This window comes from Amphiura filiformis, chromosome 20 (genome assembly GCF_039555335.1).
Source record: "Amphiura filiformis chromosome 20, Afil_fr2py, whole genome shotgun sequence".
Taxonomy (NCBI): domain Eukaryota; kingdom Metazoa; phylum Echinodermata; class Ophiuroidea; order Amphilepidida; family Amphiuridae; genus Amphiura; species Amphiura filiformis.
The window spans coordinates 43,105,675-43,116,183 of NC_092647.1; the positions used below are offsets into that span (position 1 = coordinate 43,105,675).

At 37.0% G+C, this 10,509-nt stretch overlaps 1 long non-coding RNA gene across 1 annotated transcript; it reads left to right on the top strand.

Annotated features, from left to right (window-relative positions):
• Positions 1-4,736: 4,736 nt before the first annotated feature.
• Positions 4,737-9,695, top strand: LOC140142640 (uncharacterized). The gene is made up of 3 exons (XR_011857549.1): positions 4,737-4,813; positions 8,106-8,180; positions 9,468-9,695. It is a non-coding gene; the product is annotated as an uncharacterized lncRNA (long non-coding RNA).
• The last annotated feature ends 814 nt before the right edge of the window (positions 9,696-10,509 follow it).

Here is a 10,509-nt window from a genome sequence, read left to right on the forward strand (position 1 = left end):
GCCATTCCTCACCAAGTGTTGCCAAAACGTCCACAAGTAAGTGTATAATTTGGATCAGATACAAGGAATTTGAGTTTCTGAGACAACTCTGAATATTTTAAAACCTACAAAATAACTTTAATTTTGCGAAAATTGGTTGTTAATTGGCTGAAATAATGTTCCGGGGGTCCCAAAATGGGTGACCCTCCAGAAAGAGTGTAGGGGTTGGGAAAATTTGAACCCCGTCAATTTCTGATAGTTTGGACCCTTAAAAACCCAGAACTGACACAAAATCAATTTTAGCACACTAATCCTACGGGAGCTGTTTTCTTGAATATTTAATGTTATGCGCATGATGAGGACATTATCTTGCAGAAAGGGGAGTTATGTAACAGTGTTGAATGTTGATGGGGGATCCATACCTTTTTCAGATTATTCTTGTTCACTTTTTACTATTGTCGTAATATTTCAGATCACGATCAATTTCATTAGGACAAAAGGAATTTGTTTATCAATGTGGAGACGGCAATAAAAGCCATAGCGTGCTCAGAATATCTCTCTCTCTCACTCACGCTCTTGGCAGAACAACACCACAATTAGGTGTTTCCAGACCAGTTATTATTTAGCCTACCGTTTCAGCCACGCTAACATGCATATGTTTCAAGGCCAAGTGCATGTTTCAAGGTTCATACCAGCGCATTATGTCGCCAATGCGTGCCATTCTGTATAAAATAAAGAACTGAATCGGCCCTTTGATGTATTATGACTTTCTCGCACGCCATAGGATGTGGCGAAAACATTTTTCGTTTTCGATTTGGTACTCTCGGAGAAATTTACTAGGGTACATACTACTTCTGCGCTGAAATATCAGGAAGATCAGAGCATCCCTACTTACAGTATAACTTAATGCAGAGAACTCGGTAAGAACAACCTGGAAAATTGTTGAATTTGACTAGATGAAATTGGGGAAATGCTTCATATAATGCTGCCCCTGCCCCTCTTTACCAAGTCAAATATAATCAATATTTAACTACATAATTGTCTTTAGCAAAAAATAATAGTAACCAATTTGAGACTGATTGCTATCTGCTGATGTTTTTGAGTGCCCAAACAAAATACCCAATGTGTTTAATATTGGCTATAATGTCCGAATGCCTGCTTTTACAGGTTGTTCCTACTGATTTATATACAGTAAGAAATGGCAAATAAGAAAGGATTTTGTGAAAATCTACTGCCTGGGCGAAACATGCTTCAATCTTGCTGATATTTTAGCACAATAGTAGTATATACCCTTGTAAAATTCTCCAAGAGTTCCAAGTCGACCCGAAAAAAAAGTGTTTTTCGCTACACCCTAATGTGCTGTGTTACGACCATCGAGTAAGGGTGCAACTGATATTTTGATTGTAATATGTGAATCGATCAAGCAAAATCAGTCGGAACTCGGAAATATTGAATTTTCAGTTTCTCATAGGATAGTAAAAAAGCATTTACAAAGCTGCATTTTGCAGTAAACCCATTGTAATTGAACAACCAGTTCCAAAGATATCAGCAATAAAAAGCGTTTCCAAAAGTACAAAAAAAAAAAAAAAAAATGAAACAAAAGGAAATCCCTTGTTTGGCTATATCTCAAAATCAATATTTCCGACTTTCGACTGATTTTGCTTAATCGCATCACATATTGAAACGACGTCCTCAATATAAATTCGATAATTTGCTTCTTTGACTAATTTCCTAAAATATCAATGTATTATTATTAAAAAGTAGCCTACATCATTGGCAAAAATTGGAAGAATATATTCTACACGCTCCGTTATTCAAAATCTCGTGATATTGAATCAACCACAGCACCCAAAGCTTTGATTTTGCAGGGTATGTTAGTTTAAAGTAAACTAATAAATTACAATCCTGTCAAAATCAGATGTTTGAAAATTTTGAGGGCATCCTCCTCAGTAAATGTTATAATAGCTTAAATTTACATAACGATGTGTTTTGTTTTGAAGATACTTGGGCATGCAGGTTTGGTGAATTTCGATGTCAATCAAACGATTCTTTTATTACAATATGTTTGTCCAGTCAAATGGTATGTGATGGTTACAAAGACTGCGTTTCTTATAAAATTGATAAAATGGATGAAGAGAGAGATTGTCGTAAGTTTACTATTTAATACAATCAGCACATAGCATATTATAGAGGGCGCAGTATGTGATATTTTGTGGGATGCGTCAAAACATTGTTTTTCAAACCTCCCTGATACTGAGCCACAACTTGAGTTAATAATTGCCTTGGTGCCCTATTTCCTAATTTATATGGCAGCCCCAATTTTCGGGAGAAGCTGTTTGTATTCCTGTCGTCAAGTATTGCCCCTTCTGACATTCTATTATTATCATCATCATCATCGTAATTATCATCATCATAATCATTTTTGCTTACATTTCTACAGATTGTGGCCCACTGGGTGTACATTTGAAAATTGGAGAAAATCGAAATTTGATACCAAATCTCTTATTTAACGAAATCAAAGGAATTCAAACTTACTCAAATGACGTAATTTGCACTCAATTCGTTCACAACTCCATCATTAAAGAACTCATTGTAATCCGAATTCTCCACTTTGATCTGGAAGAAGGTTTTGACTTCCTTATTTTAGGTCATGGTGAAGATGCAACTGATAAAAAGTCCGTCATTACATCATTAACAGGAAAAACTAAGTTACGGACAATGACTTCGATGAAGAGAAAATTGTGGTTAACCTTTCTTACCGATTCATCTGGCATGCAGACAGGATATAACATACTTATTACATTGGTTAATGTGGAAAGAGATAAAAAGGGTAACCTAGTTGCTTGGAGGGGATCAGAACAAGCGCACAAACAACCTGGCCATTTAATTTTTTTTGTCCCTGTAGGAGAAGAAACGGGGTAAAAATAAGGGACGATGTTGCCTAATTTTTTATTTTTCCGTTCCAAATTGCCCTCGAAATATTTTTCATTTGGGGGAAATCGGCACCACACAAAAGTATGTATGATAAACACTCAGGTCAGAATAACTATATTCTTTATTTTGCTTACTTTTCCTATTTATTTAGTTCTATTTTTTTAAAACTTTCTTGTGCCTAGTAAGATTGTTTCCTATTTTTTGTTGTTCTAACATCATATGATCTTTTCAATATATTCTATAGAAATATGCCGCGAGGATGAATTTAAATGTGGGCGAGGTTTCTGCATCGATGCATCAGGCGAATGTGATGGTTTCCAAGACTGTCTTAAAAACAAAGCAGATGAGAAAATATGTGGTTAGTGATGCGATTCTCTCTCTCTCTCTCATACACAAAAATCTGCATTGAACAGATTTAATATCACTGGCTTGAGAAATTTAATTTAATTCGATAAAAGGTAAAGGATACTGATCAAATACTTATTTGAATACCTGAGTGGAAGAAGGGCCCAACTCTATTGTTTTTACAAAAATGAGTTAGACCCAGCGTTTTATTGCCAGCAGACTGTTCTTTCTTGTGTGTGAAAGATGAGCCAAAATCCACTCTCTAAATAGTCTTCCATGTACACTTAATCGTGGTTATCATTGAAGAAAGGCCCAACTCCATGGAGTTGGGCCCTTCTTCCACAAATATTTGGTTAAAGAGGAATTTTCTTCATCCATGAAATCTGCTTTTCACTACAATAAACTTTTTTTGTTAACATATTACATGCTTCTACTTGTGCAATTAATGGATAATTACCAAATTTCTGTAGCTATTTATAACACATCTGCTTACGGAACTGGCACTTGCAGTATATTAGTGGAAGAAGGGCCCAGCTCGTATTAAGACCTGTACCGTTGCCATGGAAACATCATATATAATTTCGAATATATGTAATATTACATGTTCATGTATTAAATATCCCCTGAAGATGATGGGCATGAGGGCACGGTGGCTTAGTGGTTACGGCCTTGGACTCATAAGCTGAGAGCTTGCTTTACGTGCGTGGGTTCGAGTCCCCGTCCCGCCACCGTGTTGCGCCCTTGGGCAAGGCGCTTTGTCTCGCTTGCTTCACCCCACCCAGGTGCAATGGGAAGCTGTTAGCGGTAGTCACAGTCGTTGTGCTGATGAACCCTGCGCCATTTGTAGGCAGCAAACGTGGTTCCGACATATTCTAATAACGGCGTAAAGCGCTTTGAGGCTGTTTACGGCATAAAGCGCTATATAAATATCTACATTTAAATTTTTTTTTAATGATAACATTCTGCCTATAAAACTTTTCCAAAAATTAAGTTTTTTCCTTAATATCTCAAAAACAGATTTGATGGAGTTGGGCCCTTCTTCCACTCAGGTATTCATTTGCATGTTCATTTGTTGTTGTGTTTCTTTTACGTGCTTTGCAGCTTATATAGTATGCCCGGGACACTTTTTATGTAAAGGACACGTGACTTCCACTAAGAGCGGCGCATTTTGTATATCAATGCATCAAGTGTGTGATGGAGTCAACCATTGTCCAACAGGGGAGGATGAGGCAAACTGTGGTAATTCAAGTTATGTACCAAGCACTTTGATATAGGCGATGCCGTCGCGGGAGAGTGGTTTAAAATGTGTATATTGATCAGAATAGTACTAGTTGTTTTGAGTTCGGTCAGTCAGCGCGAATTGTCTAAGTAACATATAAGAAATCCATGTAATATGTTTTTAATATGATAATGAAAATGTTTTTTTTATGCACTTAGTAACTAACCGATGCCCTGCTGAATGTACGTGCTCATATATTGGAGTCGATTATATAACTGACTGTGGGAATTGGAATCTACAAACCTTTCACAATGTGGCTCGAATTACGAGCATCCTGTAAGTGGTGTTGCCGTATAATTATTTCTAACTACACGTAAAAGACTTTATGAAGCGCTGACAACTGACATGATAAATCTCGATTACCGGTCAAGAGCTCTACCACTGCGCCACACACCGACATCGCCTGGCTAATAATTATTTGGTGCAGCAGAGATACTAAAATAAATACCCGGGATCGATATACGTGAATTGCAATGCACGATTTTGATATCAGACGAAAATCTTCGGTTACCGGGGTAGAAAATGATGAATATCTAACGTAAATGATGTCGTCTCAAGAAACCAGATCTGGTCTCATACACTTGAACATACGTGTTGAACAGATATGATAGTCGTTAGCTTGCGTCTTGAGAAAAGGCCGTGCGTCTTGAATCTGACCAAAATTCTAATTTTATATTGCGTTGGTCCTGTATGGACTACAGCGCGCAGGCTATAGCTGCACTCACTACTCCAGTGGAGGCAGTATGACCATTGACCGCAATGTCGCATACAAGCTTACTCACACAGCGATAAATCAATTACCCCGGCTATTGTCAGTAGCCTTAGTCAGGTCACTTGGCTAATTATGCGTCTCATAAGGTCGGAATAAAATGGCCATGCGTGGCTGTGGATTCAACCTACCATGGCGATTTCTACCATGAAGATATCGGGGCGATGACACTGTGCGCCACCTCAATATCAAAGTCATGCTTGTCTACTCCCAAGTTGCCCGAGTTTCCCAAAGTCATGTATATCACAATTACTTGTGCTTGCATCATTAATTTCCGTATATATTTAAGTATCTGGCATTGTCTTATGCCCTATTAAAGTAAAATAGTATAGCCTAGGCTGCCTCATTAATGTATACAGGGTGTCCCAGAATGATTTATACCGAGAAAGATGGAATTGTTTAGGTATGAACGGCATATCTATTGGTCATATTGTTTTGCATTTTCAAATTTACATATATTTAGCCTTCTCAGATTTTTTAGATTTTAAAAATTGGACGTTTCTAGTAGAAGTTAGAGAGGATTGCGTAAAAATGGTGAATTCCAAGTTTTGACAAGACAAGCTATTTTGAAAATCTGTAAAATGACTAACCGTTCAGCACAAAGTAATATTATGCAGTATATTACTGTGTCCTGTTCTTACTTCTACTAAATTATCGATATCTATTGTTTATTTATGATGTTACGAAGCAATCATTGTATGGAATAAAGAATTTGCTACGCTTGAGTGACCTTAAACTATTCTTTCTTTGGCGGCAGTTTTGAAGACAATTATTGAGGTGTATGAGTTTCATCATTTGAAATGCCGGCAGAGATGGATTTTTCATAAAAGTATAGAGAAGGTTCGTCCTTAGTGTTACACCCACATTGGCAAACCCACAGCTACGTAACGAAGAAGATTAAAATTTACTGCGGAGGATCCTTGAGGAAGTTATATCCTCTGTTATAATGGCATTTTGGGGTAAAAATTGTGGTAAAAATCACATAAAAAGTGTGTTTTTCAACCTAAATATCTGATGTCATATTGAAATGTTTCACTTAATCCCATATCAAGAATTATTTCGCATTGTAAGCTCTACATCTGTGCCAAATTTGGTGTATGTCCTATCAAAGAATGTAGGATTTCTCCAACAGTGCGGTTGGACGATGGTGATAAACGATTCACGTGTTATATGATGCCGTTGCAATGTAGTTTTCGTCCATTTTCAGTAATAGCAATGTCACACTAAAACGAATCAAGCTATTTCCATGAAAGTCACAGAATAAGTAGCAGACATGTGTGGCATTGTATTGCACTTAATAAAATTAGATACATTCTAGACTATATATTTTTGATATTTTGTTCAAACACGGTATAAATCATTCTGGGACACCCTGTAGAATACTTTGGTATACGTGGCCGCTATGACACAGTGAGCAGGCAACCATAGTCCAGCTGTACCAGCTGTCTTAAAACCCTCGAGCGGTAATCAAGTGACTGGGGTTCAGTCCCTCATTTTTTCGATTTCTCAGTTTATTTGCTTTATAAAGACATTTAATTCATACTTTTTGGGGCTGATGCATTATTCATTCCGATCCTCGTATTAATGTATTGTTATTACACTCTGCAAGAATGACTCATAAAAGGCATCTCATTTCTTCATTATTAAATGTAAAATAGGACATTGCCTTCATAGGTCAAACCAAAAGAGTTTAGTTAATTAGATCACTCTATTGAGAGAACATATTCATTTTTCACTCTTGGTTAATTTCACCCCAGAAAGAGTTTAATCACTCTTTCATTACAATTCGCCAGCGAAGTGGTTACATAACTACCCCGTAACTGGATCACGCTCCTTTTGGAATTGACAGTACATGTCATAAGCTGTGTTCACACATGCACTTATTACCGGTAATATTTTATCTAGGCTTATCTCCGATCGAATTAAATATTTCCGATAATCCCTTAGCGCGTCCACATTTGTCGGCAATAGCGCTATACGAGGTCGAAGTTACGTAATAATCGGATTAACTACCATAGCAATAGGTGAATCATGATGATTACTTGCACCTGTAAGATTAGTATCTTTGAAAAGACCAGTATTGTATTCAATCTATATGTTGAAAATTGTTTTCACCTATTGCTATGGTAATTAATCCGATAAATTGCGTAACTTCGCCAGCGTATGTCCGACGTGTTATGTCCGATAAGCCTATTACCGGTCATAAATCCCTCCTTTCTACATGAGTATCATCAGAAAATTTAACCCGATTTTAAATTTTTTCACTGAAAATTCACTTTCAATAAACGCCCCTCTTTAGAAAAAGGGCTGTGCAATAATTTAATTATTTCCCCCCCCCCGTGATCCAGTTAATATAGTCATAATCGGATTACACGTAACACTTCACTGGCGAATAAATGGGATTGATCACTACCCCAAGCAGCTACTGTCGATATAGACGAATCCAATTTCACGCTTTCCTACACCTCAATGGCTGCCAAAGTTGGGTCCCCGTCAGCTCCATCTCACCTAAAATGTGAAATGATGCGGCCGTGGAGGTTATTTTAAACTGCATTCTATCACCTGTGTTACACGTAGACAAAAGAATAATGACAGTGTACAACAGAAAAGAATCTAACATCGAATTTTAAGCGGCTTTAATCCACCCAATTGGGCAGTCACTACACCAGTTTGGTGCATGCGGGGACCCGTCATGGCCGACCAGATCCTGACCATGACTTGACTCGTTGGATTCCTCTATAGAGTGAAATAATATGACGTTAAACATTGTTAAAACTAATAAAGTTCTTTTCCATACAGTATCCTGACAGGAAGAACCTCAACGACATTGATAGGGAGTGCCATCTTTAAATCCTTTCGACATTTGAGATATTTGTGAGTAACAAGCGTTTCACGACAATTTAAGAGAGCTCATTTACTAATAGTACATGTTTCAACTGTGTTTATTTGATATTATAATCCATAATGTTTTGCCCATTTTGTCATTGTTATGAATATCAAGTTTCAAGTTGTTTCTTAACCTCATTAAATATAATTCTATTACCCCAACGACCCATTATTCAAAATCGCGCACTGTGATTTGTTGAAACGCGTCACGTGACAGACCATTAATTAGCGATAAAGTGTCAAGGGCAACGAACTTTATGTTCTTCTATCATCACAGCGCACGGCAGAGCGCACAGCACACCTGCTTATGTGGGGAGAATGGAATGTCAGGGGTGTGTTATTGTATGTGCATACCTGCTTATAGAGGAGAATGGAATGTTAGGTTGTGTTATTGGAATGTGCATACGCCTTGGCTATGCGTATGCGCTCCACCTTGAGGTAAACAACTTGAAATATTTGGGCAACAAATTTGATATTTTCTCTTTAAATCACACTATTTTGTGGTAATAGAATAGAAATAAAGGGTGCGGCATTATCCTTTACACGCAAATAATGTGTCCTCGGCAGTAAAAACGTTTAAATAATGGGTTCGGCTGCGCCTCACCCATTATTTACGTTTTTACTGCCTCTGACACATTATTTTCGTGTAAAGGATCATGCATACCCTTTATTTCTTAATTATACAGCTTAAACAATCAACCAATCAAATAAAAACAAATGGTGCCATAATACGAAAAACAAACGGCTTAGGATTTTTGATTTGCTCTGGGAATGGGCTATACCAGGTGAAGCCTATACATCCCCTATGGAAGACATGACCTTAATCTCTCGCACAGGCATTGTAAATTTCAAATGAGGGTTACCTGAATGGATGACTCCATTAAAAATCTACACCACCTGTGTGGAAGATAAAGGACGTGTCTTCCATAGGGGATGTATATATTTCAATTGGAATAATCAAATAGAGTTATCGAAAACAGCATTTCTTTACGGAATAAAATGGAGCCGTGTGTATCTGACTCTCAATCGTTAACCCTAAACATGCCAAATCTAATAAAATGGTGAGGCCAGCGAAACACCCGTGGCTACTAGTCGGCGATGCACTGCTTGGTACGCGAGGGTCTTCTTTTCTTGTCGATATCCAATAAAAATAAAGGGTAAAAGATATTCAAGACAGCCTACATGCTATACTAAATTTATTATCATAATCGTCAGTTTCAATTTGATCATGTTTTATGTTTTATTTATTTTGTATTTATTTTGTATTTTTCCAAGGTCTCTACGCAACAACATGATTAACGGAATTCAAAGCGATGCCTTTCAAGGACTCGATCAGTTAACTTGGCTGTATGTAAACTCGCAAATAAATGTAATCCGCTATTGATTATATCACCTTAAGTGATATGATATAATACATCACCTTAAGTGGTATATAAAGTCAGTTCAGAAACCTCAAGTGGTAAATGTGATGATATGCAAGACAACTACGCGTATGAAGCAACACGAAACAGCATGCTGCACAAGACATGCAGGTCGTAAAAGCAATGTAAGTTATGAAACAACGCCGTTTTAATTTTTTCGATAACTTGAAGTGATTTCACTTGAAGTGACATCCCTTGGCAAGTTGTATCCATATTTAATATATTACATGTATGGAATATTTCTTCACGAAGAGCCTAGAATAGTATGGAAGGGGTCGCATAAACCACACGGGCTAAATATCAATTGGGGTGTGTCGGGAGATGGTGTAAAATAATTCTTTGATAGAAAATGTGCTTTCTAATAGTTTACATGGTACTCATAATGCATTAAAATTATTTGACACAATCTCCCGACACACCCCAATAAATATTTAACCCGTGCAGGTTATGCAGACCCCTTTCAGATAAGTCTTGACACTTCGTGAAGAAATGTTCCATACTTAATGTCAAGCCTGTATATATTTTTCTAACAATAATAATTATTTAACATTTAATTTGCACTTATTTACATATTATTTACTACAGTGACTTATCGGAAAATAATGTATCTGATATCAATAATGGTTTCTTACATGAGCTTAAGCAACTAACGGACATGTAAGTACCTAAAGTGTTCAATTCTAGTAAAATAAAGTATCCTTTGGGTGTGCAAGCCAGTCTCTCTGCAAAATTAATATTAAGCACATTACAATAGCCTTAAAGTGCTAATATTCCGCCAGCTGTTGTCCTTTAGAATTTGAAACTATTGGAAACTATATTTGCTACCATAGAGTATGTAAATGAGTAATTTGGTCAGTTAAATGAGGTACTAGTATGTTGAAAGTTATGGAGGTACC